Here is a 27,580-nt window from a genome sequence, read left to right on the forward strand (position 1 = left end):
AACTGTTCATCAAGCTTTAACTTGAAGACCTCCAGTGCTAGGGAATTTGCTATCACGTGCAGCTATCCATTCTACTTGATGGTTCTAATTGTTCAGAAGGACTTTTTTTTCCTTGTATTGAGATCATGATCATCGTCTATATAGTACTTTAATATAAAACACTTCACAAATCTTCCTCCGCATAACCAATTCCTACTATTCTGAAATCTGCCTTCTGGGACCAAGCAAAATAAATCTAATCCTTTTTGCTTTCCAGTGATATGCTTAGAAATTACTTTTTTTAGATAAGGCTTTTCTGTCTGTATGTGAGAATTGGTCTACTCTCCAATATAGCAGTAGGTGGCTGAAATTTAGGATCACAGAGACTTTGAAGGACTTCCTCAGCATCATAAAATATCCTTGGGATAGAGAGTTCCCAAGGGAGTGTGTGATGGGTAGTTTAGGAACCACCAAGTTTGGGGGCTCCAGACAGGGAAGGCTAGAATAAGGCAGAGCCAACAACAAGAGAGAAGACAGGAGTATGGCAGAAGTAGGCTGGAGTTGAGAGCAAGCCAAGACAGTAGCTGTGGCAGCTGAGTAAGAGGGAAATCCTGCCAACAGCTCCTTTTCAGTCTCCTGTTTCCCCAGAGCACAGAGATGGGGAAATTTTCATCCAAAGTTTAAATCTACACTTCACCCATCACTAATTTCCTATCCATACACTTAGGGTGGGGTGGGGAATTGTGATTCTACCCTTGAGACTGATCACAGCTTTCTCTATCTTGTTTGAAGAGGTATTTGTGTTCACATAGCTAGTAAAGTACATAGACATCAGTGGTGCTTTTGTTAAAGCCTTTAAGTACATGGTTTGAGATTAAGAAAAGGGACACTAGCCCATGATATCAACAACAAGAATAACTAACATTTATATATCACTTTAAGTGATATATAAATAATATATAGAAATATAAATAATACATAAATAAATATGTATAAAAAATAACACTATATATGTGTGTGTATATATGTATATGTGTTTATATACGTATATATGTGTATCTGTGGTGGGTATGTGTATGTGTGTATATATGTGTGTATATATGTATAGTATGTATATAGATATAGATATATATTCCCCTTTGATCCTGTGAGATAGGTGCTATCATTATCCCTATCTTGTAGATGGAGAAACTGAGCCTGAGAATAGTTAAGTGATTTATCCAACCAGTATGCGAGGTGAGAATTGGACTCATGTCTTCTAATTCCAGAGCACTATCCATGGTGCCACCTAACAGCCCAATCGCCCTGGTTCTCTCTTAGGTAGTAGTTGAGCAGTATAGTTTTGACAATTTTGGTAATTCACTGAGAATATTCCAGAGCATATTCACCAGATTGCCTTTGAACCTGAAGGAGAATTAACAAGCAGACGAGCACAGTGGTGGAGAGGGGTGGGGGTTTGTCCCTAAGTCTCCTGAATCACAATTGTTATCACTCCACAGAGCTTATGTCACTAATTCACTCTCAGTCTGTGTTGTTTGTGGCAGTCATGGTTTGTGCAGCACCATCAACATTTCCCAGCAGCATAATGGGATGCAGAGGGCTGGAATTGGAGCCCAGAAAATTTGTGATTTGAAAATCCTGCCTCAAACATCTACTAGCTGTAGGACCCGGGAAAAATCACCTTAATTAACATCTATCAGTGCCAGTTTCCTCTTCAGTAAAATGAGGATAATAATAGCACTTACATCACATGGTTGTTGTAAGGATCAAATGAAATAATGACTATATGAAATAATACATGCAAAGTATTTTGTTAACCTCATATTCTTGCATAAATGTACTCTCATTGAAAGTAAGTTGCAAAAAGTAATTTCCATGAATAGTGTTAGTAGCTTCCACATGGAACTCAATATTACATGATTGTTTAGGCTTGGGGTACCAAAATATAACATTTGTAGCTTTTGCTGTAAGTCTTTTCTCTCTTTCTACCAACTAGCTGAGATCCCAACCAGTTTTTTGATAGTCTAAGGAGAGTCATAAGAGAAATTTAAAATAAAAACTGAAGTCCTCTTAAAAATGTAAAATATTGAATCATCTTTCACTTCTAAGAAGGTTCCAGTTACCAGTTAGTCGTCCTCTTCATGCCCTCTTCAAGGAAACAGAATTTTCTTGAGTGCTTTCAGAATGGATCTAATAGCAGCACCATTTAACACCTACATTTCTCCCCTTGCTTTGGTACATAGTCTGCATGAAACTGCTTTGAAAGCTTAGAAAACTTTGTACTCCTTGTACTCTAATTAAAGTACACGACACATCAGGCCCTCCAGTCACGAGTGTGGGCACACCAAATTGCTATTTGATCTCAGGCACTGAGTACTTGGGTGTCAGAATGAGTGCTTCTAGTATTAAACAGCACAGTATATATGTGAAGGAGTTAAGAAAAAAAGGTCAGGGCTCAACAAAGTACATGTCGGGAATGAAGAAAAGTCTGACAGTGTCAGAGAAATAAACGTCACTGAAGGATTATTTTTAAGACTATTGACTGCCGGTTCCAACACACCTGCATGCCTGTCCAGAGATGCTTTGGAAGGTTCATCCTACGCTTTACTTTGTCCTATAAGAATGGAAGAATACATGTCTTAATTATGCTATCCTCCTGCTGTGCATAGCCCTAATGCAAATTCATAAGTCTTGAGGTCCCTTCAAAGCAATTGGCATTTCAACCTTCAGCATGTTTGCTGATATCACCATGTCCCTTGAAGGAGAACAAAATTAAACTTAGAGTTCCTGATCTAAATAGGATTGCCAGAGAGTTCTGATTCTGGAGCACATTCAGAAGGAACCCTCTTGCAATTTCTTAAATTAAATCCCCATGAAGAACATGCCAAAGCTCACTGCCGGAAGAGCTTTGCCTTTCTGTGCAGCTCAGCAAGCCAGAAAACTGTTGCTAGGCACAAATTGTTTTGTGCATGAATAAAAAGCAAGAAATTTATCCAGAAGCAATGAACCTACTCAGTTAGCAGGGTCCCAAAGCAGACACCACCAAGAGCAAGATAAGGAAATGGTACATATGGGCCCCATCTTTCCTTCTTTGATCTCCTTGGAATAGTCAATCCTAGTAGGACTTGGCCAAGGCTACAGACAGTTTAATAACTTTGTTCACATAGTTCCAAATTTTTTTCTTGCTGTTGAACCAATTCATAACTTCACCAGAAACGCACTTTTGTGCACACTACTGTGCCACAAGGCAAAGGAAGCACTTAAGAGAATGTGAGCTCACCTTACCGGATCAACCAGCCTAAAGACCCTAGAATGTAATCATAATTCTTGGGACATTAAAAACATAAAATAGTGCTAGAAGAGAATTTTAAAATCAACTAGTTAACTCTCTGGCTTTATTTATAAATTATTATTGATGCTTTATGTCTTAGATCAGTTATTTACAAAAAAAAACCATACTCCCACCCATAAACACATACACACACACAACTGACTTCTCAGGTACAATTTTAAAATTGAAGCAAAACAAACCAATACACAACATTTTGTGCCACCCCCACCCCCACCCCTGTCACCTCTCCATCAAAAGAAGGGAGACATATTTCATCATCTCTTATCCCAAACCAAGACTGGTCATTACAGTTGTTCAAAGTTGGAAATGACCTTTTAATTTACATGACCATAGTCCTTGTGAATATTGATCTCTTGGTTTGACTTAATTCGCTCTCCAACAAATCATATGTCATTCAGCTTTTCTCTGAATTCATTATATTTATTTTTTTCTTACAGTGAAACAATATTATATTATATCCACATACCACAGTTTAGTCATCTGTTCCCTAATTGACAGGCACTCAATTTGTCTCTAATTATTTGCTATGACAAAGATGGCTGCTATGAATATCTTGGCATATGTTAGGCTTTTTTCTTTCTGTCTTTCATCTCCTTGTACTATAAATTCTATAATGGGATCACTGAGTCAAAGAAGCTTAATGACTCTTCTCATATAGTTCTCAATTTTTTGGAATGGTTAAATCAATTCACAATTCTACCAACAATGCATTTGTGAGCCCATCTGACTATAGCATTATCTTGCCTCTAACTCAATATTTCTATTCTTCCATCATTTCGGTCAATCTGTGAAATGTTGGTTATTTTAGCATGCTTTTTTCTTTATATTAATTAGTTGGAGCACTTTTTCATGTAATTGTTGATTGCAATTCTTTTAAAAACCATTCATGTCCTTTGCCCATGCATCTGATTGGCAACCCTCTCTTTTTATTAGATGAGGACACTGAAAAGGCAAGTGACTTTTCTGAGCTCACAGAGAGTAACTGGCAGAATCAGATTTTGATTCCCTCCAAGTCGAATTCCAAATGTTTTTAAGGCAAATTTTCCTTCACAACTCAAAATACCAGCATTGAGATTTAGAAGAATGAAATGTCAACCATAAGCGTTTTCATAAACTAAGACTAAAAATATAATTCCTTCTCCTTTCATCTACCTGTAATTTAATGTAGTCAAGTATAACAAAGGTATTAGTAAAGCATTTCACAAATAAACATTGACCTATACATCCTTAGAAACACTCATTATGTGTAAGATGTTAGAAAAAAACACATCCTTTCTATTTTTGTTTGGGAAAATGAGGCACAGCGAGGAAAAATGAAGGCATAGAAGAGTTGCTTTACAACCAGAGCTAGTAGTGACAAAAAGCATTACAATCTGCCCCCTTTGCCTTCTTTCCCCACTTCTGTGTCTATGTGTTATTTCTATGCTATGTTTTATGCCTTATACCAGCTCAAAACAAAATCTGGAAGTTATTCCATCTTTACAAGTCCTAGCTACATTTCTCTCCTTCACATTTAACATTATATTCCTTTTTACCCTCTAAATCTTCCCTGACCTGATCATGGCCTTCCAGTTTAATGCCTCTATCATGAATACTATTTCACTATGTGCTTGGGGTCCTGTGCTAAGACTTCTAGTGTTTTTTTCCTGTTTAATTCTGATTCTTGCATTTGATACTAATGTAAACATTACAGGAATTCATTGGTAATCCTTTCTTTTTTCTGATCCTTGTTATCTAATAACATACATCAGCATTTCTATTTCTCTTCCTCTCTCAATATCAATGCAAACTCTACCTACCTCTAGCTATTATGCCTCCCTTACAAGGGCAAGAATTATGCAAGGAAAAGCAAGAAGTAACATATATGGAATTATTTGGTGTTCTCAGGCAGGGTATTTTGTCCCATAGCATCACCCCTCTGTCGTTTTATATCTGTATAACCTTGGACAAATTACTGAACTTAAGTCTCAGTTTTCTCATCTCTAAAATGAAACAGTTACAACTAGATGGCCCCCTGAAGTATCTTCTAGGTCTAAAGGCCTCAAGATCTGAAATTCCACCATCAGAAATACATTCCTTCAGATATCTCTTCTTAAAACATCTCCCAAAGGGGAGAACTTTGACTAATTACCATAGAAGTGGCAATGACTTCTTTCTTTCTGAAAGGAAGGCAGGGCACTGACTGAAAACGTGAAAGAGAGATCGAGAGACACAGAGAGGGTCAAGGTTCACAGATAAAGGGTATAGAAAGATCTGTAGAAGACCACCAGAGAATATTTGCCTCTTCACAGTTTTCCTCGGATTGGTCCTGAAAGTTATCAAACCCAGTTTTTTAAGTCTTCCACTCTCTAGTTTATGTATTGTATATGTGCTACAGTAAAGGTTACATTTCTGTCTGCCCTTTCAGTCTCTTACGTCCCAAATGCCACATCCACATGCTAATCATCTCATGCCAGTAAGGCAGTAAACAATTTCTAATTGGCCTCTAAAGACACCATCCTCCAGCTACCTCAAACAGTTCTACTGACAACTGCCATTTTTTTTTCTTCCCCAAGCCTTCAGTATTGACAGTTTCAGTCATGGACTCAACACCTTTTGTTGGGACTCCATGATATGCTAGGTCACATATAAACTTCTGAACTTTGCTTTCAAAGCAGTCCTTCAAGGTTAGCCCTATCAGTTCTGTCTCCTTTCCTCTTCCACTATTATATAGTGGATAGGTTCTCCCTTATCAGAGTGTGATCTTACTTGCAGGGCCCTGCCTCCTACCTATGCCATTCTGATTAGTTTGAAAAGTCTTCTTCCTGTTTGCTAAACACTGCAATATTTCTCCCTTTTTAGCAAAAATACATAACAGTTTTGCTTCTTATAAGAGTTTTTCCTCCATTAATCTAGCCAATATGTCTTGTTCCTTGTGTTACTTTGTAGGAATATTGCAGAACATTTTTGAAATTATTCCATCTTTCCATATTCTAAGTACATTTCCCTCCTCCACAAATAACATTGCATTGGTTTTTTTTTCGTCCTCTGAATCTTTGCTGACCAGGTGATGACCTTCCAGTTTAATACCTTCACCACAATATAGATGAAGTCTTTTCATCTATATTATCTAATTTGATTGTTATAATGACCCTGGGAAGTAGGTATGGAAGCCATTATTATCCTCATTTTAAAGAGGAAGAACTGAGGCCCTAAATGGTTGTGATTTACCCCAAGTCACACAACTGTTAAGTGTCACAGGAAGCCATTGCACCAAGATCTTGGGATTCTAAGTCTAGTGACCCTTCCATGTACCATGTGGTTAAAATGTAGGGAATAAATTGATCTGTCAATCCACCAGTATAATCCACAATATATCTCTTAATGTCTTCTTGTGGAGATTAGGTTAAGCATCCATACCTATGCTAAAAACATGATTTTTCTCTTGTTTCTACCTCTTAGATGGGCCCTTGAGGGTTGAAACTTTACCAAGGTATATAGAAGAGCTCATTTTATTTCATATTTGTTAAATTCAGAATAAAACATAAAATGTTAAATAGAAATATAAAAAATAAGCTAAAAATAAAAGTATTTTGTCTGGGGCACTGAGCTGTTAAGTGGCTTGCCTGGGGTCACATAGCCATTCAAATCAAATTTAACTTCAGGACCTGCTCCCTAAGCACATCTCCATACTGCCTCTCATGAGTCTGTGCTGTACATGTGAAAAAGGGTAAAGGGTTTTAGTGGGCTACAAACTCAATTTGAGTCAACAGTATGATATGGCTGTCAAAAATAGCTTACGCTTTCCCTAGGTTGTATTAAGAGAAGCATAGCATCCAGAAGAGAAATGTGATAGCTGTTACACTCTGCCTTAATCAAACCGTGATAGGAAAACTGTATTGATTCCCAGGTACCACATTTCTGGAATGACACTGACAAGCTTATAGTGCATCCAATCCAGGGATCCTTGACATTGCTGATATAGTGGATAGAGCCCTGACTCAGCCCTGGGACTGGAGTAAGGAAAACCTGAGCTCATATCCAGCCTCAGATACTTACTAGCTGTGTGCCCCTAGGGAAGTCAATTCACTTCTGTTTGCCTCAGTTTCCTCATCTGTAAAATGGGTATGATAATACTAGCACTTACCTTACAGGGTAGTTGTAAGGCTCAAATGGGATAATAATTGCATAACATTTAGAATGGTGCCTAACACATACTAAGTGCTATATAAGTTTAGTTATCATTATTTTTATTTCTATTATTATGCCAGCTGGTGAAATCCATGAACACCTACGAATGTTTCTAAGTACATAAAATCAAAATAAGACTACAAAAGAAACCAACTATATTGAAGTGGAATTATCAAAATGTATTGTTTAAAGTTCATCCCAGGTGACGAACACTTAAACATAGGTTACCAGGATCACAGGGACCAGAAGAATAGATTCTACAAGTACCATCTCAACGAAATGATATTGTCAGCCAGAAGAGAAGGCTTAGAGACTCTCAGATAGCAGTCTTCAATATTTGAAAGATTGTCATGTAAAAAAGGGATGCCTTGTTCTACTTTTGGGGGAAGGAGGAGGAAGTATTAGGAGCAACGGGTGGAAAAAAGGGTAGAGAAGCAGTTTTAGGATTTGTAAAGGGGAAATTATCTTTATAGCAATAAGATCTGAGCCAAAGTAGAATGGGTAGTCTTGGGAGGTTCTGAGTTTCCTCTCACTAGACACCTTTAAGGGAAAGTAAAATGACAATTTGTTGTGAATGATATGGAAGGGATTCTTGTTCAGGTACAGGTTGAAATAGATAGTATTCTGGGGCAGGACCAAAGTAGGCCAGCCGAATAGTTCAGGCTGGATGTTTAAAATTCAGTAACATTCTTGGGCCATAAAAATTCAATTAAAAAACATTTTACTAATTAGACATTAAAATAACACACTTCAAAGTTAAAAGTATACAAAAATGTCATTCCTCTTCTGCAGAATCAACACAAAGATCAAGAATGGTTTACTTAGGGGCAGCTAGGTGGTGCAGTGGATAGAGCACAGGCTCTGGGTTCAGGAGGACCTGAGTTCAAATCCGGCCTCAGACATATAACACTTACTAGCTGTGTGACCCTGGGCAAGTCACTTAACCCCGTTGCCAGGAGGAGGAGGAAGAGGAGGATGCTTTACCTCAGGTCAGCAAAAGTTCAGGTGATGCCTTTGATACTATCTCCTCAAAGGCTAAGCATTTTATACTTCAAGTAGCTGGAACACTTCCTGCCCCCCCCCATCCTCCAAACACCACTTCTTAAAGGGTTGGATAGTATATGGAAAATGCTAGGCAGGGCTACCCATAGAGAAAGAGGCTGGTAGAGTGAGGAAAAGGAGAAGATAGGGAGAGGATTTGCCCATGTCTGAGACAATCTCATCCTTAAGAGTTCCACAAGCACAGAAGCTTTGGCCACCCATCCTCTGCAATATCCTCTAGTATGCAAAAGCACAGACACCACCTGATATTCCTTCCATTTCAGAGGTTCTGTGATTCTGTGAGTGAGTATTCCATCCATATTTGTTGGCTTACTAACAAGTACAGTGATGATACCTGATTGCATAGAAAAAAAAGATAGAACAAAGTCACAGAATGCCCCGGCCCATAGTTGTTTGTTCAAATGCAAGAAGACCCCTTCAGCTCCTTGGGCACAACAAAAAGGCAAACTACTATAACATGAGTATAACAAGGGCCAGCTTTATGAGTAGACCAAGTAGGAAGTCAAGTACATGGTGTAACATGAGGGCACTTCTTCCTAAAATCTTTCCCACTGGCTCGCTGTGGCTCCAGAGACTCCACCATAAAAGATTTGTTCAGTTCTAAAAGACTCTTAGTCTTCAAGCATGCCCTTTCCAAATGAAAATGCTTCTGGGAAAATGCTAATAGCCCTTTGGAAGACTTTGGTTCAAATCCTAGATGATCTGCTAATGTCATTAACAGAGCTGTTCTTTTAGATAGCCTAGACCTCTGTAGGAGAAGACGACCCTATAGATATAGGTCAGCTACCAGGAGCAGGAAATAAGATGTTATACATAGAAATGAAAAATGAAACAGAGAGTAGGTCACAAAGGTAAAAATTAACTAATTTCTACTTCTACCCAAGGCTGGCCTTGATGGGTTTGTAATCTCCCTGTGAACTGGCTTCCTGTTACTTATGTCTTTCAACACAACATTCAACATGTTGAGGGGCCTTTACTGGATAGTCTCATTCCATTCCTTACTCTTATCCAGGATATACTTACTTCCTTGCTCCATGAACCCAAGTTCCTCTTCTAAAACTCCCTGAATGAATGAAAACAATTATGATTACTTCTTAAGTCTCTCCCACAAGATGATTCTCATGGGGGGCAATCTCTGTATTCTTTAAGTTAAATCTCTATTACCTTTGGAGCAGCCCCACTTTTCTTTGGGGAATTAAGTATGGATTGCTTTGCCAATCTGTCTCCATAGAACTATCACTTGTCTATTAGTAGCCATGAGTCAGAGAGTGATTCATTTTGGAGTGAATGGTGATGTACCACCAGTTAGCTGTAGCTACCAATTAAAAGTGACCTTTGCTTGTGTGCCAGTGGCTGCCTTGGCCTTTGGCTGAATACTTTCAAATTAGCAACAGGAAAGAAGGCATGACATAGCTCATGAGGAGGCAATATAACTGTTGAGACAAGGCCCTATTATACCAGTGATAAGGAGAAATAGCAAGAATTGAGTACTGGCTAAAGTTGTAAGCATAAAGAAGCCTTTAATTTGGCTTGTTAGCTTGTTCAACTCAGCTCTGCAGGGAATTAGGTTATTCTACATCTGAACATTGTAAATGCTCCTGAAAAGAATCAAGTCATTTCTCTCCCACTCTCTTGTGTTGGTTTTTCATTGTTTCATGACCCATATAGTTCCGAAATTTAATCTTCTGTATTGATCTACAGTAGCATGTAAGCTCCTTAAAGGAAGGCATTGTTTTTTGTTTGGTTTTGTGTGTTTTTTTTTTTATTGCTGATGTTGTACACCCAGCACCTAGCAAATTATTGGACCTTAATAAATGTTTTTAAATTAACTGAATGCTATCTTTGGCTTAAACTATCTGTCTTATCTTAGACAAATTACTTAACTTCTTTGGACCTCAGTTTTTTTATCTGTAGAATGAAGGCATTAGACTAGATGGACTCCAATGAACCTTCCAACTCTAAATTTATGCTCCTATGAATCCCCAAATTTGAAAAGAGTAAGACCTAAAGACTCTTTTTTAGAACAAAAGCCTGGTTGGATGCTTTTTACAAAAGTGACTTAGGGACAAGCTAGTGCATAATGCCATTCCACATAACAAACATTTATTAAGTAGCTTGGAAGTGCTAGGTACTTTCCTATGTGCTAGGGATACAAAAGAAAACCAATGAAAATAAGAATTTCCTTTCTTAAAGGAGTTTATATTGGCAGGGGCCAGGGGAGAGGGGAAACACATGGGAATGAGAAGAGAAGGTAGGAAGGGCAGGGGATAGATGAGAAAGAGGAGGTATGATATGTACACAGGTAAGTACAATACATGATGAGTAGTAAGGACAAAGGAGAGATCTGTTTCACTTCTTTAGTACAATGAGAAAAAAATAGTTGATTAAGGGTTAGAAGACCTAGATTTGAATGCTGACTATAAAACTTACTAATTGCATGACTCCAGACAAGTCATCTAATCTTTGTTCCTTAGTTTCTTTATCTGTACTTATCTACCTCACAGAGTAGCATTGAAGAAAACATTCTGTGAACTATAAAATATCATATAAATATCAATGTTATTATTATTAATTATCATCATAATTATTATGGGCTTTTTCTTTATGACAATAAGTTTGTGGTCTCACTTTATTGCGATCTTTAAAGGAAATAGAAATTATCTACCAAATTTCTTTCTACTGAATGTGCTAAGTTTTCTAAGAAGATAACCTTTTCCATTGGGAGAAAATGCCAGCTGGCTCTGATAAGTACTTCTGAAAGTCATGTCTTTTCTTGAAAATTGACAAATCCTAACCAAAAAAAAGTGCTGGAGGAGATTATTTTACAAATCATGCTATCTTGCTCTCTCATTTTGTGGATGAAAAAGTGAGTCCAAGGACATTAAATGATTTCATCAAGGTCACCAACAGTCTCTAATATAATATTTTGCCTATGTACAAAAATATCTAAGAACAGTTCTGAGGGGTTAGGGACAAAAGTATTTTCCCAAGTCATTAACTTGGTCTCATTCTAGACTCATTCTTACCTGTTCCTTCTATGCTTATGTAAGTAGCATATAAAAGTATGTTTTACTTATGTGTGTTTTCTCTCTTAAGTATAACACCTCAAGATCTGAGACCACATTTTCTGCTTCCATTGTATGTTTTCATGACACAGAACTTAGCTGTGTGCATACGTTATGTCAATCAATCAACAAATATTTATTGCATCTCTTGCACAAAGCACTGTGAGGAATGCAAACACACGTGATTGGTATTCAGTAACTATTTGCTGAATGAATGAATATAGTCCCTGACTTTAAACAACTTAAAATCTCATTGGATAGACAAGAAAAAGATACATGAAAAGTTAGATAACATAAGAGAAATAATAGCTTAGTAATAGTACAAGAAAGGTAACAAGGTAGTACACAATTTCCAAATGAGTAGCATAGATAATGAATTTGATAGGAAATAAGAAGAGGGAACATTCACTATGTGTTGGCATGATCTGGAAAACTTCACAGCTCAATTAAATGCTTTATAAATTTAAGTTGTTGTAAATGCTTAGTGAATGAACAATCCACTCACATACCATTAGCTAAGAATTTCTAGTGAAAAGAATCAATTCAATTTTCTCACATGTAGAAAAGAAGACTTAGAGAAAACTTACCAAGACATGATATGTCTTCAAGAATTTGAAGAGCCACCACTGAGGACAAGGGTTTGATGTGTTCTTCCTAGCCCCATAATATAGACCTAGGAGTAGCCTGTGGAAGTAGCAAAGAGAAAAATTTAGCTTGACACACGGAAAAAAACTTGCAAACAATTGAAATTATCCAAAAGTGCCTCAGAAGGTGGTAGGTTTCCTCTCCTTGGCTGTCATTAAGCAGAGCCTAGATGCTGTATGGATTCTGTATGCTGTATGCTGTAAATGGGATTCCGGTCAGGGGCAGGTTAGAAAAGATGGCTTCTGAGGTCCTTTCCAACACTGAGGTTCTGAGATTCTGTAACATAAACATATCACTCATATGATCATTCTGAACTTCTGAAGGACAGTGCATTCCTAGAAGGGAATATAGCTCAGAGGTAGGGGAGTTCTCCCCCAATACTTCTCTGTTTCTCTACATACTTCCGGAGAAAAGTTTTCACTAGAAGTATCACTACTATGATACAAAAGGGAGTTAAGCGGAACAAGGGATAGAACACTGGGCCTGAAGTCAGGAAGACTCATCTTCCTGAGTTCAAATCTGGCCTCAGACACTTACTAGCTGTGTGAATCTGGGCAAGTCATTTAACCCTGTTTGCTTCAATTTTCTTATCTGTAAAATGAGCTGAAGAAGGAAATGGCAAACCCCTCCAATATCTTCACCAAGAAAACCCCAAATGGGATCACAAAGAGTTGATAATTAAAAATAATTGAAAAAAATTCAATTGATAATTGAAAAATTGAAATCACTGCTATAGCAGCACCAGATTCATGATAGAGCAAAAAGCAAGAAAAGCTTTTCTTTTCCCTTGCAATGGAAAAAGTATAAAATTTGGAGTCCGAAGACATGGTTTCAAATGCCAGCTCTGCTATTTATTACATGTTTGACCTTGGGCAAGTCACTTAATTTCAGTACCTTTGTCAGTAAAATGAGGGTGTTAGACCAGACAAATTCTAAGGTCTCTTCTGGCTTTAAATGTATGATACCTCATTCACCAAGGGGGACTGTTTATTAGTTCTCTCCGTCCAGAAATAAGAAGATTTTACCTGGAGAACATTAAAATTATAGTTTCCCTAAGTACTCTGTATTTATTTGACAGTATAGAATTAACTCAACTTGGAAGAGCTAAGTGACGTACTTTTACAGAAAAATATCTGGAAAGCACTAGAATCAGAGTCAAAAAATAAAAAATTTAGAACAATAACAATAAAAATAGCTAACATTGATATCATACACTATGTGCCAGGCACTATGCTAAGTGCTTTACAGATATTATTTCACTTAATCCTCACAACAACCCTGAGAGATAAATGCTATTATTATTCCCACTTTACAGATGAGAAAACTGTGGTAAACAGAGGTTAAATGATTTGCCCAAGGTCATACAGCTAGTAAGTGTCTGAGGTTATAGTTGAGCTCAGGTCTTCCTGATTCCAGGCCCAGCACTCTATCCCCTGCAGTCACTACCTCCTCCTTGATGACCAAGAAAAAACACATAGGAAGGGTAAAAAGAATTGACTTATTAATAAAGACAAGAAACCTATGGAGATTTCATTACAGTTTTTGAGCTTCTGAAGGACTCACAGTGAGAACAAGCATTAGTAAATAAGAATATCTTTCATTTATATGGCATTTTACAATTACAATTACTCTTTTATGTATTGTTGTTGAGTTGTTTTTCAGTCATGTCCAACTCTTCATGACCCTTTTTGGAGTTTTCTTGGTAAAGATACTGGAGGGGCTTGCCATTTTCTTTTTAGTTCATTTTACAGACGAGGAACCAAGGCAAACAGGATTAAGTGACTTGCCCGGGGTTACACAGCTAGTAGGTGTCTGAAGTCAGATTTGAACTTACAAAGAGGAGTCTTCCTGACCCTAGGCCTGGCACTCTATTCACTGTGCCACCTAGTTGCCCACTCTTCTTTGTAGGTTATCCCAATTACTCTTGTTAAAAAATTATTTAGCATGAATTTAATACCAAATATAAGTACAACTAAGTAAATTTGCTTTTCAACTATTTATATTCCAATGTATGAATTTCAATGGATAAAATGTCATTACATTCCATTGTTCTCTCTGAGTCTCCATCAAGATTCTTTAGCCATTCGTTCCCTTTCACTTTTCATACATATATACACAATGCATACATGTATAATTGTACATTGTTCTTCTAGTTTTGCTTTTTTGCTTTGCATTATTCCACATTTACTTCCATATTTCTTCATACTTCTCAAATACATCTACCTCAATTACATCACATTTAATGTACACAATTGCATTAATTTACCACCATTTATTTAACTATTCTATTATTGTTAGCATTTAGATTGCTTCCCATTTTTGCCATTAAAAATAATGCTGCTAGAAGAATCCTTAAAGGGATAGCTCTTTGTTTTTTGCTCTTTTTTAAATAATACTTTCAATGACTATTCCCTACAATGGAATTTTGGGGTCAAAGATTATTATTATTTTTCTAACTTTTATTGCTCAATGTCAGATTACTCTGCAAAAAATTTCAACTGCTTTAAATTCCACAAGAAATGAATGTGTACTTGTTTCTCCAAAATCCAAACTGCATTGAGATTCAGTCCTGGGCTCATTTAAAATAAAGTTGTTTCATACTGCATCTCTGATTAGTAATGAGGTTGAGCATTTTTTCAGGTGATTAATAGCAACTAATAGTTCATCCTTTGAAAACTGTTATACCCTAAAACAGTATCTTTAATTCAAACTGAATTTATGTTTTCTAGGCCTACCGCTTCTACCACAGCTATGCCTGAACAAGAATGTGAGTGATGGTTTAAAAATTTTAACACAATAAAGGGATTCTGTAACATAAAAAGCCTAAGAGAAAATTCACACAGCAAAGGAAAGACTAAAAGACAGCATGGAAGAAATACAAAAGAAAACATGAAATTGTATAATAAATATATTCAATTAATTAAAGTTTAAAACATACATGGTGGGGGGGAACGGTGAAGGAAAGATGGCAAAGAAAGTCAAGGACTTGCCTGAACTCTCCCAAATTCCCCTCCAAATAACTTTAAATAAAGCCTCAAAATGAATTCTAGAGCAAAAGAACCCACAGAAGGATGAGGTGAAATAATATTCCAGCCCAAGTTAATTTACAGAAAGTTGGCAGTAAAGTCTGTCTCACCCTGGGTGAAAGTAGAGCACAAGCCCCAGCAAACCAGCAGCAGGCCTTAGAGTAGTAACTAAAATAGCAGCAGAGGCTTCTGGAGCTCTCAGCCTACAGACAACAAGGGGTGGGATAACTGTTCAGAAGGAGATTACAAAAGTCCTTTTGCTGTCACTGTCACAAAGTACAGGACTCTGTTGCATCACCCATACTCAGATCTATGTCATAGTCTGGAGTTGGTCACAGCTCTAGGACAAAGAGGAGCACTGTAACACCAGAGCTTGTGGCCAAAAGGGAGTGGGAAACTTGGTCACAGTTCCAGGGTAGAAAAGAGTGTTTGTGGCCACTCACAGGCCAGAACACAGTCCAGGAGAGCAGTAAATACACTCTCCTTAGATCATACTACCTTGGAAGAACTGAAAACTCACAGACCCCCAGTACTAATTCTAAAAACAACTGCATAGAAAACCTGAAGCTTAGAACAGTGTCCCCTCCACCTAGAGAGCAGAGCCCAACTTTCACAAAGAACTTGTCTGGAAAAAGAGCAAACAACAAAAAAAGAATCTGAGTATAGAAAGTTGCTATGGTGACAGGGAAGCTCAAAACACAAACTCAGAAGAAGACAACAAAGTTAAAACTGCTACATCTAACACCTCAAAAAAAAAAAAAGAATTTGTCTTAAGCCCAGAAATAATTCTTGGAAAAGCTCAAAAAGGATTTTAAAAATTGAATAAGAAAGATAAAGGAAAAATCAAGAAAAGAAATGAGAATGATGCAAGAATATCATGAAAATGAGTCAATAGCTTGGTAAAGGAAGCAGAAAAGACACTGAAGAAAATAAAATATTAAAAAACAGAATTGGCCAAATGGTAAAAAGAAGGATTGGCCACAGGGAAAAGGAGGTACAAAAAGCTTACTGAAGATCATAATTCCTTAAAAATTAAAATTGGACAAGTGGGAGCTGATGATTCCATGAGACATCAAGAAACAATAAAACAAAAATAAAAGTATGGAAAAAATAGAAGAAAATGTAAAATATCTCACTGGAAAAATAACTGACTTGGAAAACAGATTGAGGGGAGGTTATTTAAGAATTCTTATACTATCAGAAAGCCATGATCAGAAAAGGGCCTAGAAATCATATTTCAAGAAATTGTCAATGAAAACTGCCCTAATATCCTAGAAACAGAGGGTAAAATAGATACTGAAAAAATCACAAAATGAAAACTCCCAGGAATATTGTAGCCAAATTCTAACACTCTCAGATCAAGGAGAAAATATTGCAAGCAGCCAGAAAGGAGCAATTCAAATATCTTGGAACTACAGTCAAGATAACACTGGCAAGGTAAGCATTGGATATGATGAGATGATATCTAAAAAAAAAAAATAAAAATAAGGGGTGAGAATACACTGGGAGAAGAAAAAAGGGAGAATATAATGGGGTAAATTATTTCACAGAGAAGAGGTAGGCAAAATCTTTTACAATGAAGGGGAAAATGGGGAAATTGGTTGGGGGGTTGCTTGAACCTTGCTGTCATTGGAATTGGCTCAAAGAAGAACAACACATTCAGTAGGGCATAGAAATCTCTTTAACCTTACAGGAAAGTAGAAGAGGAATGGGGATAAGAGAAGTCGGAGTGCTGAGAGAAGGGAGGGAGGATTTGAGGAGATGGAGGCCAGAAGCAAAACACTTTTGAGGATGGCTAGGGTGAAAGCAGAAAGAAAGAGTACAATAAACTGGACTAAAAATTAGGACATAAAGAAATGCACAAAAATCGTAACTGTGAAAAAAATTTTACAGCAAGTTTCTCTGATAAAGGCCTCATTTCTCAAATACACAGAGAACTGGGTCAAGTTTACAAAAAATAAGAGCCATTCCCCAATTGATAAATGGTCAAAGAATATGAATAGGCAATTTTCAGATGAAGTAATCAAAGCTATCTATAGACATATGAAAAAAAATTCTCTAAATCACTATTGATTAGAGAAATGCCAATTAAAACAACTCTGAGATATCATTCCATACCTATTCAGCTGGTTAACATGACAGAAAAAGAAAATTACAAATGTTGGAGGAACTGTGGGAAAATTGAGGCACTAATGCACTGTTGGTGGGGTTGGGAACTGATTCAACCATTTTGAAGAGAAATTTGGAACTATACCCGAAGGGCTATAGAACCATGTATACTCTTTGACACAGTAATGCCACTACTAGGTCTCTATCCCAAAAGAGATTAAAAAAAAAAAAAGGAAAAGAACCTATATGTACAGAAATATTTATACGAGCTCTTTCAGGGGTGGCAAAGAATTGGAAATTGAGGGAATGCCCATCAGTTGGAGAGCAGCTGAACAAGTACAGTTTAGGATTGTGATGGAATACTACTTTACTATAAGAAATGATGGGGGGGATGCTCTCAGAAAAACCTAGACTTACATGAACTGATGCAAAGTGAAATGGGCAGAGCCAGAAGAATATTGTACACAGTAACAGCAATGTTGTATAATGATCAGCTGTGAATGACAGCTATTCTCAGCAATACAATGATTCAAGACAATTCTGAAGGACTTACAGTGAAAAAATATATCCATTTCCAGAGAAAGAATGGATGAAGTCTGAATACAGATTGAAGCATGTATTTTTTTACTTTATTATTTTTTGGTGTCTCTGCATTTTCTTTCACCACATGACTAATATGGAAATATGTTTTGTATGACTACATGAAAAAAAAGAGAGAGAAAGAATATTTGGAACTCAAAATTTTTTAAAATGAATGTTCAAAAATTGCTTTTACATGTAATTGGGGAAGAAATAAAATATTAAATAAATGTAAAGCAAAAAAAAGAAAAACACATGAGAAAAACTGAGTGAATTATAGAAATTTTAAAAATCATATCCATAAACTAAAAATATTTGCAGAGGTAGCAAATAATAGAATCCATGAATCTGAGAAAAGATCAATAGGTAAAAATGAAACTGATAAACAAGCTTGGAATTTTGTTAAATGGATTGAAAAAAATCAGCTAATGGATTAGAACAAAATAGCAGATTTTGAAAACAAAGCAAGAAGCAAGAGTTTATTAGCATCCCAAAAGATAGCAAAAAATAAAACATTGTAGTCAAGGAGCTACTTAAAGAAAATTTTCCAAAATAGACAATGTCAGGCAATAATACCCTACAAGAAAAGAAAGTACACAGGACTCCAGCGTGGAAAAAATGGATTGCGATCTCAGAAGACATAAAAAATTATATAGTATATTTTTGTTTCTACTTGGAGAAAACTTTGCAGAGTAAAGAAAAATCAAACAACAAACACCATGCAGTAAGAGAGAATATACAAAACCTCAACATGGAGAAATCCAAACTACAGTTCACCAAGACCTAATTAATAAGCTATAGAATTACAAAGACAAAGAAACATTTTTCCAACCATCATGAAAAAATTAATAAATTATGTTTTAATGTTTAATTTATTCTCCTCAAACCTTTTAAAAATGTGTTAAGAAATGAAAAATGCCAAAGCTAGCAAAATGTACAAAAGTCTTTTTAAGATTAGATCCCAAAATTATATATTCTAAAATATAACCTTATTGTTTATAAGTAAGTAAATAATTTGCTTTGAAGGCAGATAAAATCTGGAGGAATTTATTATCAAAATTCCACATTTAATCTTCACAATATCCCCACTGACTTAAGTAGAAAAAGTATTATTATCCCTATTTTCCAGATAAATGAGGGTTCATGTTTAAGTAGCTAAAATAATCAAACAAAACAATAATAACAATAGCTAGTATTTAGATAGCACTAAGATTTGTAAAGCATTTTACATTCATTATCTCATTTGATCTTCATGAAAACCTTGGTAGTAAGTTCTATCATGCCCGTTTTACAGATGAAGAAACTGAGGCTAAGAAACATTAATTGAATTGCCCAGGGCCACACACCTATTAAGTATATAGATCAGGATTCTTAACTCAGATCTTCCTGACTCCAAGGCCAGTGCCCAAGCCACTACACCACCTAGTTATCTCTATCCTTACCCTGTAAGTAAAAGTTGGTACTGGAGCCCCTCTTCTAGCACAAAGTTCTTTTGGAATAGGATAGGAATGTCCAATCTCATTGTATTAGGCTATGAGAAAGAGAGTCTGATTTAAATTACAATAGAAGGATTTTAAATTTGAGATGCAGAATGACTCTAAGGGTAATAAAGAGTTAAAACAAAATTCCTATGAAGGACATAAATCTGCTATCCAAAGATGATTTAGATAAAGACATGTTGGCTTAGACCTCCCTCACAACACATTGCGGGACGGACACACTGAGATTTGAGTATTACTTTCAAGCCATAATTCTATACTTTCTCCTTTTGTCTTCAACAGTAAAATTTTCTCCAAAATATTTAAGTTAGTTTCTTTTGGCTCTAGTGACATCTACTGCTGTTGACGATATTTTCTTTTCTAGTAATAAATATTCCCACAAATGGACACCAACAAGCCCCATGAGAATGTTGTCAATTACAAAGGCCTTTTATTTCAGTGAATTGAGTTGTCAATAGTTACAAAATATGGACGTAAATTAGAAACTAAATGTGTATGTTTGTAAATTATTGAAAACCAATATATCAAGAGAACAAAGTATCGGCATGGCATTTGCTACTCATAAAACAAGATGTCAAGTTTGAATGGAAACTGAAGAATCTTGCTCAGTTATTGACATAGTAAAATAGCAACTGCAATCATTGTTCCATTTTAATAAATAATTTATAAAACTGGAAGGCATGTGGGAGAAAAATGTTTTTAATACTTAACCAAAGAAATATTTCACATTTGTTAAGCTAAATATACTCTTCCCTCCTCTCCCCAGAAGGACTGGAAGAGTAGGGATTTCAAATGGTTAAGTTCAATTTAATTTAATTAATAAGAAGTTTAATTGTGAAGGTGGGTGTGGTTTTGTTTTTTTAAATAATAATAAGTAGAGACAACTAGGCAGTACAGTGGCTAGAGTGCTGGTTTTGGGCCCTCAGAAAGACCTAGGTTCAAATCTGATCTCATATACTTATCTAGATGTTTGATCCTGGGCAAGTCACTTAACTTCATCTGTAAAACAAGAATAATATTAGCACATACCTCCTAGGGTTGCTTCCTCATATGTTAAATGAGAATAATACTAGGACTTACTACCTATGGTTGTTAGGAAGATAAAATGGATCACACCTTTAAAGCACTATATAAATGCTACCTACTATTAATGTTACATATTATAGTTATGATGTGTTTGTGTTTTATCCTCCTCCTAAATCGTAACCTCTCTGAAGGCAGGGATCTATAACTACATATATATATATATATATATATATAAAAAACTTATAAGTTATATATCCTATGGAAGTTAACACAGTTGTAATAAGGCCTCCCCCAGTCTATTATAATTGTCAATATTACAGTTAGAAATTGAAACTTTCTAATGGTTTCAATGGCATGAGGGCATAAAAAAAAATCCCTCCTCTACTTAGTTCCAACTAGTACAGTGAAGATCACTAGTTATTGGAAAGCAACTTTCTTATATAAATAGAGCGGGGCCACCTTTATTCAAGACCATCATCCACTAATGGCTTACATAGTTTGGATTGGTAGGTAGTTTTCTATTAAGAATTCAGTTAGGTAACCTCAATTCAATAAAGGTCACTTTAAAAGCAGTTGGTGGAGTAAAAGTGTAGAACATTGGGCCTCAGTGAGAATTTGGCCTCAGACACTCATTAGCTGTGTGACCCTGGGGAAGTTACTTAACCTCTCTGTCTACCTCAGCTTCCTTAACTATAAAATGGAAGTCATAATAGCACCTTCTTCCCAGGGTTGTTGTGAGGATCAAATGAGATAACATTTATAAAGCATTTATCATAGTTCCTGGCAGAGTAGCCATTTAATTAATGCTTATTTCCTTCCCATCCCTCCACTGGCAGAGTCAGAAATATTGCTCTAGTCGTAGAGGAAGTTGCTGACGAAGAACATTGGGTCTTAGCCAGAAAGCCCATGACTACAGTGAGCTGTGGGAACATTCCCTTCTGGGGTCTTTGCCTTTGATTCTGTCCTCTCTTCCCCTTTGGTTGACTATTAGAAAGAGCAGACCTTTTGCTTTTGTTCTGACCGAGTTTTCTGGCCTGCTTTTTTCTCTTACAGAGAAGGTAGATTTTGGAATGAAACATAGGAGCACTCTGTGGACAGAAATGGAGAGAGAACTCCCTTTCCAGAGGCCAGAGAAACAACCAGCAGCCTTTCATTTCTTTTTACCCTCATTCAGCTAGATATATTAGAATGTGAGCTCTTTGAGAGCAGGGCCTATCTCACTTTTCTATATGTATCCTTTTAAAGCATATAATAACCACCCAGTAAATTCTTTATCCATTCATTCCTAGAACGTCATTTTAAAAACAAGAAGATTAAAAAACATAAAGCCACTGGTGCTATATACTCCAAGATTCCCTGCCTGGCAGGGTTACTATTAGTAGACTCAGAAATCTTCTTTCTGTGTTTTATGAAGTTCAAGTATGAACAAAGGGAATCCAGGAAGGGAAGAAATACCATGGCAGATGCATGAGGAACAGCTGGACACTGAATATTTAATTATTGTGTGTTTAAAGGCAGGAATAGTTTTCCTTTTTTCCATTTAGCAAAAAATTAATGTATAAACATTGGAAAATACAGAAATCGGGGTAGGTAGGTGGTGCAGTGGACAGAGCACTGGCCCTGGGATCTGAGTTCAAATATGGCTTCATATACATGATACTCACTAGCCATGTGACCCCGGGCAAGTCACTTTATACCGATTGCCTTGCAAAAAATAAAAATTTAAAAAAAAATATATATATATATATATAAAATCATTGGCATACTATTCATTATGGCAACATATAAATATAGTTCAAAATACTCTCAAAGATCACTAAACAAGGGCTTTTTAAGAACAGAAAAGGAAAAGAATTTTAACAATGATACAGCAATGAAGTTTCAAGATCATGATCTGAAATGCATGAGAGCTCTACCTGAAAATGCAGAGTTCCAAGCTGATCCATTCCATTGGTATTCATATAAATATATAAAAGAGTGGAATTCCTTAAAATATAAGTACTCTGCTTATGATAACTAACATTTATATATTAAGGTCAGCAAAGTATTTTATGGATATTATTTCACTGGAGCCAAAGAGCCTTGTAAAGTAGATGCTGCAGGTATAACAGGCTTAGTTCTACATCTCATAGTTAATAAGGCTTTTATTATCCACCTGTAGGGATCCCTGTGTAGGTATGGTGTAATTCTCAGGTTGATATAAATTGAGGGCAAACAAATCAAATCCTTCATCCCTCAGCTTATCATTTGATTTTTACCCTATTAAGTTTCTGATGTCAGGTTCAAAAACAAGCAAGGAGTATATTTTGATATTGTCTTATAATTTTTTAAAATGTAAAATATCTCAATTAATTAGCTGAGACTGTACCCTATTTCATAAAACAACTGGGAAAATCTCTTTTCTCAAATGCTTTCGGTCTCAAATCTCAGCCTCATGGGTTTAGATAAAATCAATGTTACTGTCTACGTAATTTAACAGTGACAAATAACACAAAGAAATATATTAATATTTTAACAAGGTACAGCAACAAGAAAAGTCACAACCAGTCACCCCTAAACATCAGCTATAACTGATGATCCTTCTAAAACATAGGAATCGGAGAGCAACAATTTAATTTTCTCAGGATGGAAGTTAAAGTCTATCCGAATGTCTTCTTGTCAGCATGAGAATTAAATTCAGTTTTCTCAGATTGTCTCTCCAGACTCTCTAAAAGGTGACAGTTAACTCTCATAATCCCCCAGGCTCTTTCTCGATGGAAGTTAACTCTCCAAATCTCCTCAAGAAGGTATTTCCCTTTGTCTTCTTTCAGCCCTGAAATACTCTCAGCTATGTAGTTATACTGTCAGTCCCCCAATATTCCATGCCCTTTCTCTCTTGTACAAGAACAATATTAAAGTCTCTGTGGGAAAGCTATTTAAGTTGGGGCCACCCAAATATTATCATTCTCATTTTATGTGAGGAAACCCAGGATCACAAGGGTGAAGTAACTTGCCTACAGGCATATAAACAGTAAACACCAAAGGTGGGAAGTAAGAGTAGGCCTTCCTGGTTCCAAGTCCAATACTCTATCCACCATGCCCTACTGCACAAAAAGGAAACGTGGACAAATAGGTGTAGTAACAAAATAAACAATAACAATATAGTAACTATAGCTGTATAGTGTAGTGTGACCACTAAAATACTACTTTAATAAAGAGTGCTTACGTTTAGAGAAGAATCCTTTGTAAACTCCAAATGTGAATTATCATTGTTATGGAATGAGCAGAGATTTAACAGTAGAGCCATAAGCCACATTCACACATTTAATTCAATTCCATTCAACAATAAAGGTGAGTTGTAGATTGAAGGGTTTTATTCAAATTGATCTCATTTTCCACTCTTGGAAAATAAAAGTCCTCATGTAATTTCTAACAATGTATTATTAAGTAAAGACTACATTTTAGAAAGTGAATCACCATCATATTTGTTAACAAATGTTGATCAACCATCTGCTAATTATTGAGTGGGGGACCACCATAGATAACTGTTCCCAAATATTGACAATATATTGTAGTTACAAAGTAATTCTCTGAAACATGAGAATACTTGTATGAATTGATGCTGAGTGAAATGAATGGAACCACAGCAAAGTATGCAACAACAACAATAATATAAAAACAAACAGCTTTGCAAGACATAGAAACTCTAACCAAGGCAATGATCAACCACGATTCCAGAGGACTCAAGATGAACAGAGGTGAGAAACTCAGACTACATATTGAGATATTATTTTGGACATGGCCAATGTAAGAATTTGTTTTCCTTGACTCACTCTCTCTCTCTCTCTCTCTCTCTCTCTCTCTCTCTCTCTCTCTCTCTCTCTCTCTCTCTCTCTCTTTCTCTCTCCATATTATACTACATATACATGTAGTATAATATATGTGCATATATGTTGTTTATATATGTTTATGATGGGTGTTCCATTTTCTTATTTTCTCATTTGGGGATGGGGAGATGGAAGGAAGAGAATGCTGATCTGAAAACATTTTGCTAAAGAAAGTAAGTCTCTGAATGCAAAGTTTATGGAAACCTGCATCTACAAAAAAGTCAGACAGGACTGATTATGGATGACTTAACAGAAAACAACACTTTTCAAAAAACATAACGATACAGTGTTACATTTGATGACATTTACATATACATGTATGTATACAACAGCAGTGGTCAGCATTGAATTCATTTTTCTGTTGAAGGGTCCAAGATCCTGATACCTCTATGGAATCTCTATCATCTTCTTTATATCCTAGATATAAAGAAGACTAAACATTAGTACCTGTCCTCAAGAAGGCATCTCTAGTTTGTTTGTTTATTGTTTAATTAGATAAGGATGTTGAAATCATACCCATTGCTACTCAGAGTTAAGCCATAAGCAATAATATGTAAAAGTCTCTGAATGTCTAGATTTGAATATAATCAAGAGGCACCTGGGTGGTGCAGTGTATAGCAGTCAGTCATGTACTATGGAAGACCTGAGTCTGGGAAATAAAGATCTTTAGAGATGTTTCTAATAACAAAACTTTAAAATACAATTTTAGCAGTTGACAGATTACATTTAAGTTAACTGAGAATCTCACTTCTCTACAATCTCCAACATTGAATAAGTGACTCGCCACAAGACTTCTCCAGTGGGTTGCTGAGCTAGGGCTGAATCTCCTGCTCCCTAGTTCAGCGTTCACAAGGGTATACTTGTATTAAACTTAAAGAAATGATATCAGAAGCTTACAAATCTTAATAGGATTAATACAATTACTAGACAAGGCAAATACGTAAGACACAACATATATTATCAATGTAAGTGAAAAGCATAGATCTTCCCCCCACAAAAAAAAAAAACCCAAAAATCTAAGATCCTTGAAAAGAGGACTTGTTTGATTTTTTTTTGTACTTGTACCTCCAGTGCCTGGCATAGCATGTGGCACATAGTAGGCACTTAATGAAGGTGAGTTAATTGACTGGCTGATTGAAAAACCAAATAGAACAGACCAGCTTTAGCTGGAACACGGGGCCTTCATCATGCTCATAGTGCCCAGCTCCACTGCCTCGTGGTTGAAGAATGGTATAAATGTGAGAATGTCAGGGGATAAGAAAGTATGCTCTGTTAAAGCAATCCAATACATTACTTTTCAAGCTTCTGGTTAGTTTTCAGCAAACCTCTACAAGATTTGACAACACATTAGATACGTGAAGTAAATGCAAGGGGTTGAAGATAACACTACCATGCCTCCAGGCATCCAAGTTTGAATCCTTGGAGTCATCCTCAACTTCCTGAAGGAAGATCCAACCAAGGAGACTGAGAAGGAACAGTCTGACAAATAACAGAAAAACTAGGAGGATGAACAAGAGTGCCATAGGCTACACAGAGGTCAAGAGCAACGAGGACTGAAAAAAGCCCATTAGATTTGGCAATTAGGAAATCACTGGGGAAAACAGTCACATTGCAGAGAGTTTAGAATCAAGTGAGAGGAGTGGAAATGGAGACATAGATTGCAGACAGCTTTATGAATAAGGTTAACCACAAAAGGGAAGAAGATATAGGATGACAGTTAATGGGGATGGTTGGAGTAAGGAGTTTTTTGGTTATTTTTTAAGGATGAGTGAGACATGGTCATGTTTGTAGGCAGTAGGAAGCAGTAAGTAGATAGGGAGAGACTGAAGATTAGGGAAAGAGTGGAGATAATTAAGGTGAGATGGCAATCTACAGGAGAAAAGAGGATGGAATGAGATTAGGAGTGTACACAGAGGGGTTTCCCTCATCAAGGAGAAGAGCTACCTCTTCATATGAGACAGAGTTGAAGGAGGATATAGGAGACAGTAGAGGAAGAACTCTGACATATGAGATGAAGAGGAGAGAAGAAGAGAAACCTCTCAGCAAATGGCCTCAATATTTTTCAGGGAAATATGTGGCAAGGTCCTCAACTGAGATGGTGAGTGAAAGGGTAGTCACTGGAGGACTGTATAGAAGTGAAAGTATTTAGAATATCACCGGGGTGAATGTGGGATTTGGGGCAATTAGGGATATGAAAAAAAAAATTACCTTGCTGCAGCAAACGCCTAGTTGAGATTATGTGACATAAATATGCAGTGGACCCCCAACCAATTTTTTCACTACATACAAGCTGAATAAAATTAAAGTAATAGATGTATAAGGCTTTAAACCCTTAGTGAGGGGAATGGCATGGAATGAGCTTTAATTTAAACCATTCTCTTATGTTCTCACACTTAAAAAGACTGACTTCTTTACCAAGAAAAAAAAGGAAGAAAAGAGCATAAATAAAACATTTTAATACAAAGAAGAAAATTAAATGTAGTTCAGATGATCAGAGCAATTTTGTTGCTAACTCATTAAATTTGATACCCACTTTTTGAAAACAAACTGTACTCAACAGTTCATGGTATATTTATAATCTTTTTTTGTTCTTTGTATCTTATTTGTGTCTATTCATGATTAAGTTCATAATTTTAAAAAAATGTAAAGGTCAACACAAATTGGGCTTGAGCCACAGGTTCAAATTGGGTATGGCCTGAAGAAACCAATGTGGCTCCAGATCATTCCCACTCCAAAAGAGGCCATAGCAATCTTTGAAATACTCTGGGCACTCATCCTCCCAGAGCATGTGGAAGAAGGGACTATTGGTTTGTCTGTTGAAGCTTTCCTGCCTCCCAGGTGCCATCTGGACAAGGGATGACCACAGATGCCTCACGATTAGAACAGAGCCTTGAAATCTTCCCCAGTCCATACCAACTAGCCTGAAACTAGGACAAGGCTTTATTCTGGAAGGCATAGGCCAATATATTTGTTCCAAAATTCAATGCACTGTCAGTGGCCTACAAAGTCAAATAAGTCAACCAGGCAGAAGAGTCATGAGGAAGGAATTATAATGGCCACCACAGGCCTTTAATGCTACTGCGGAATAGTGGAGAGAGTGCTAGATGTGAATTCAAGAAGTACTGGGTTTGAAACCTGCCAAACTTACTATACATATGACCAAAAAGAATTCCCTTAACTTCCCTTAACTTTAATTTCTTCA

At 36.4% G+C, this 27,580-nt stretch overlaps 1 long non-coding RNA gene across 1 annotated transcript in view; it reads right to left on the minus strand.

Moving 5' to 3' along the window:
* Positions 1-9,584: 9,584 nt before the first annotated feature.
* LOC144456713 (uncharacterized) overlaps positions 9,585-27,580 on the minus strand; it is a 38,866-nt gene continuing 20,870 nt past the window's right edge. Inside the window, exons 3-4 of the long non-coding RNA XR_013485743.1 lie at positions 12,216-12,312; positions 9,585-9,626 (exon numbers count right to left, since the gene is read on the minus strand). This is a non-coding gene — a long non-coding RNA (uncharacterized LOC144456713). The remainder of the gene's footprint in view (positions 9,627-12,215; positions 12,313-27,580) is intronic.

This window comes from Phascolarctos cinereus, unplaced genomic scaffold (assembly GCF_003287225.1).
Source record: "Phascolarctos cinereus isolate Bilbo 61053 unplaced genomic scaffold, phaCin_HiC Scaffold_4;HRSCAF=312, whole genome shotgun sequence".
NCBI classification, from domain to species: Eukaryota; Metazoa; Chordata; class Mammalia; order Diprotodontia; family Phascolarctidae; genus Phascolarctos; species Phascolarctos cinereus.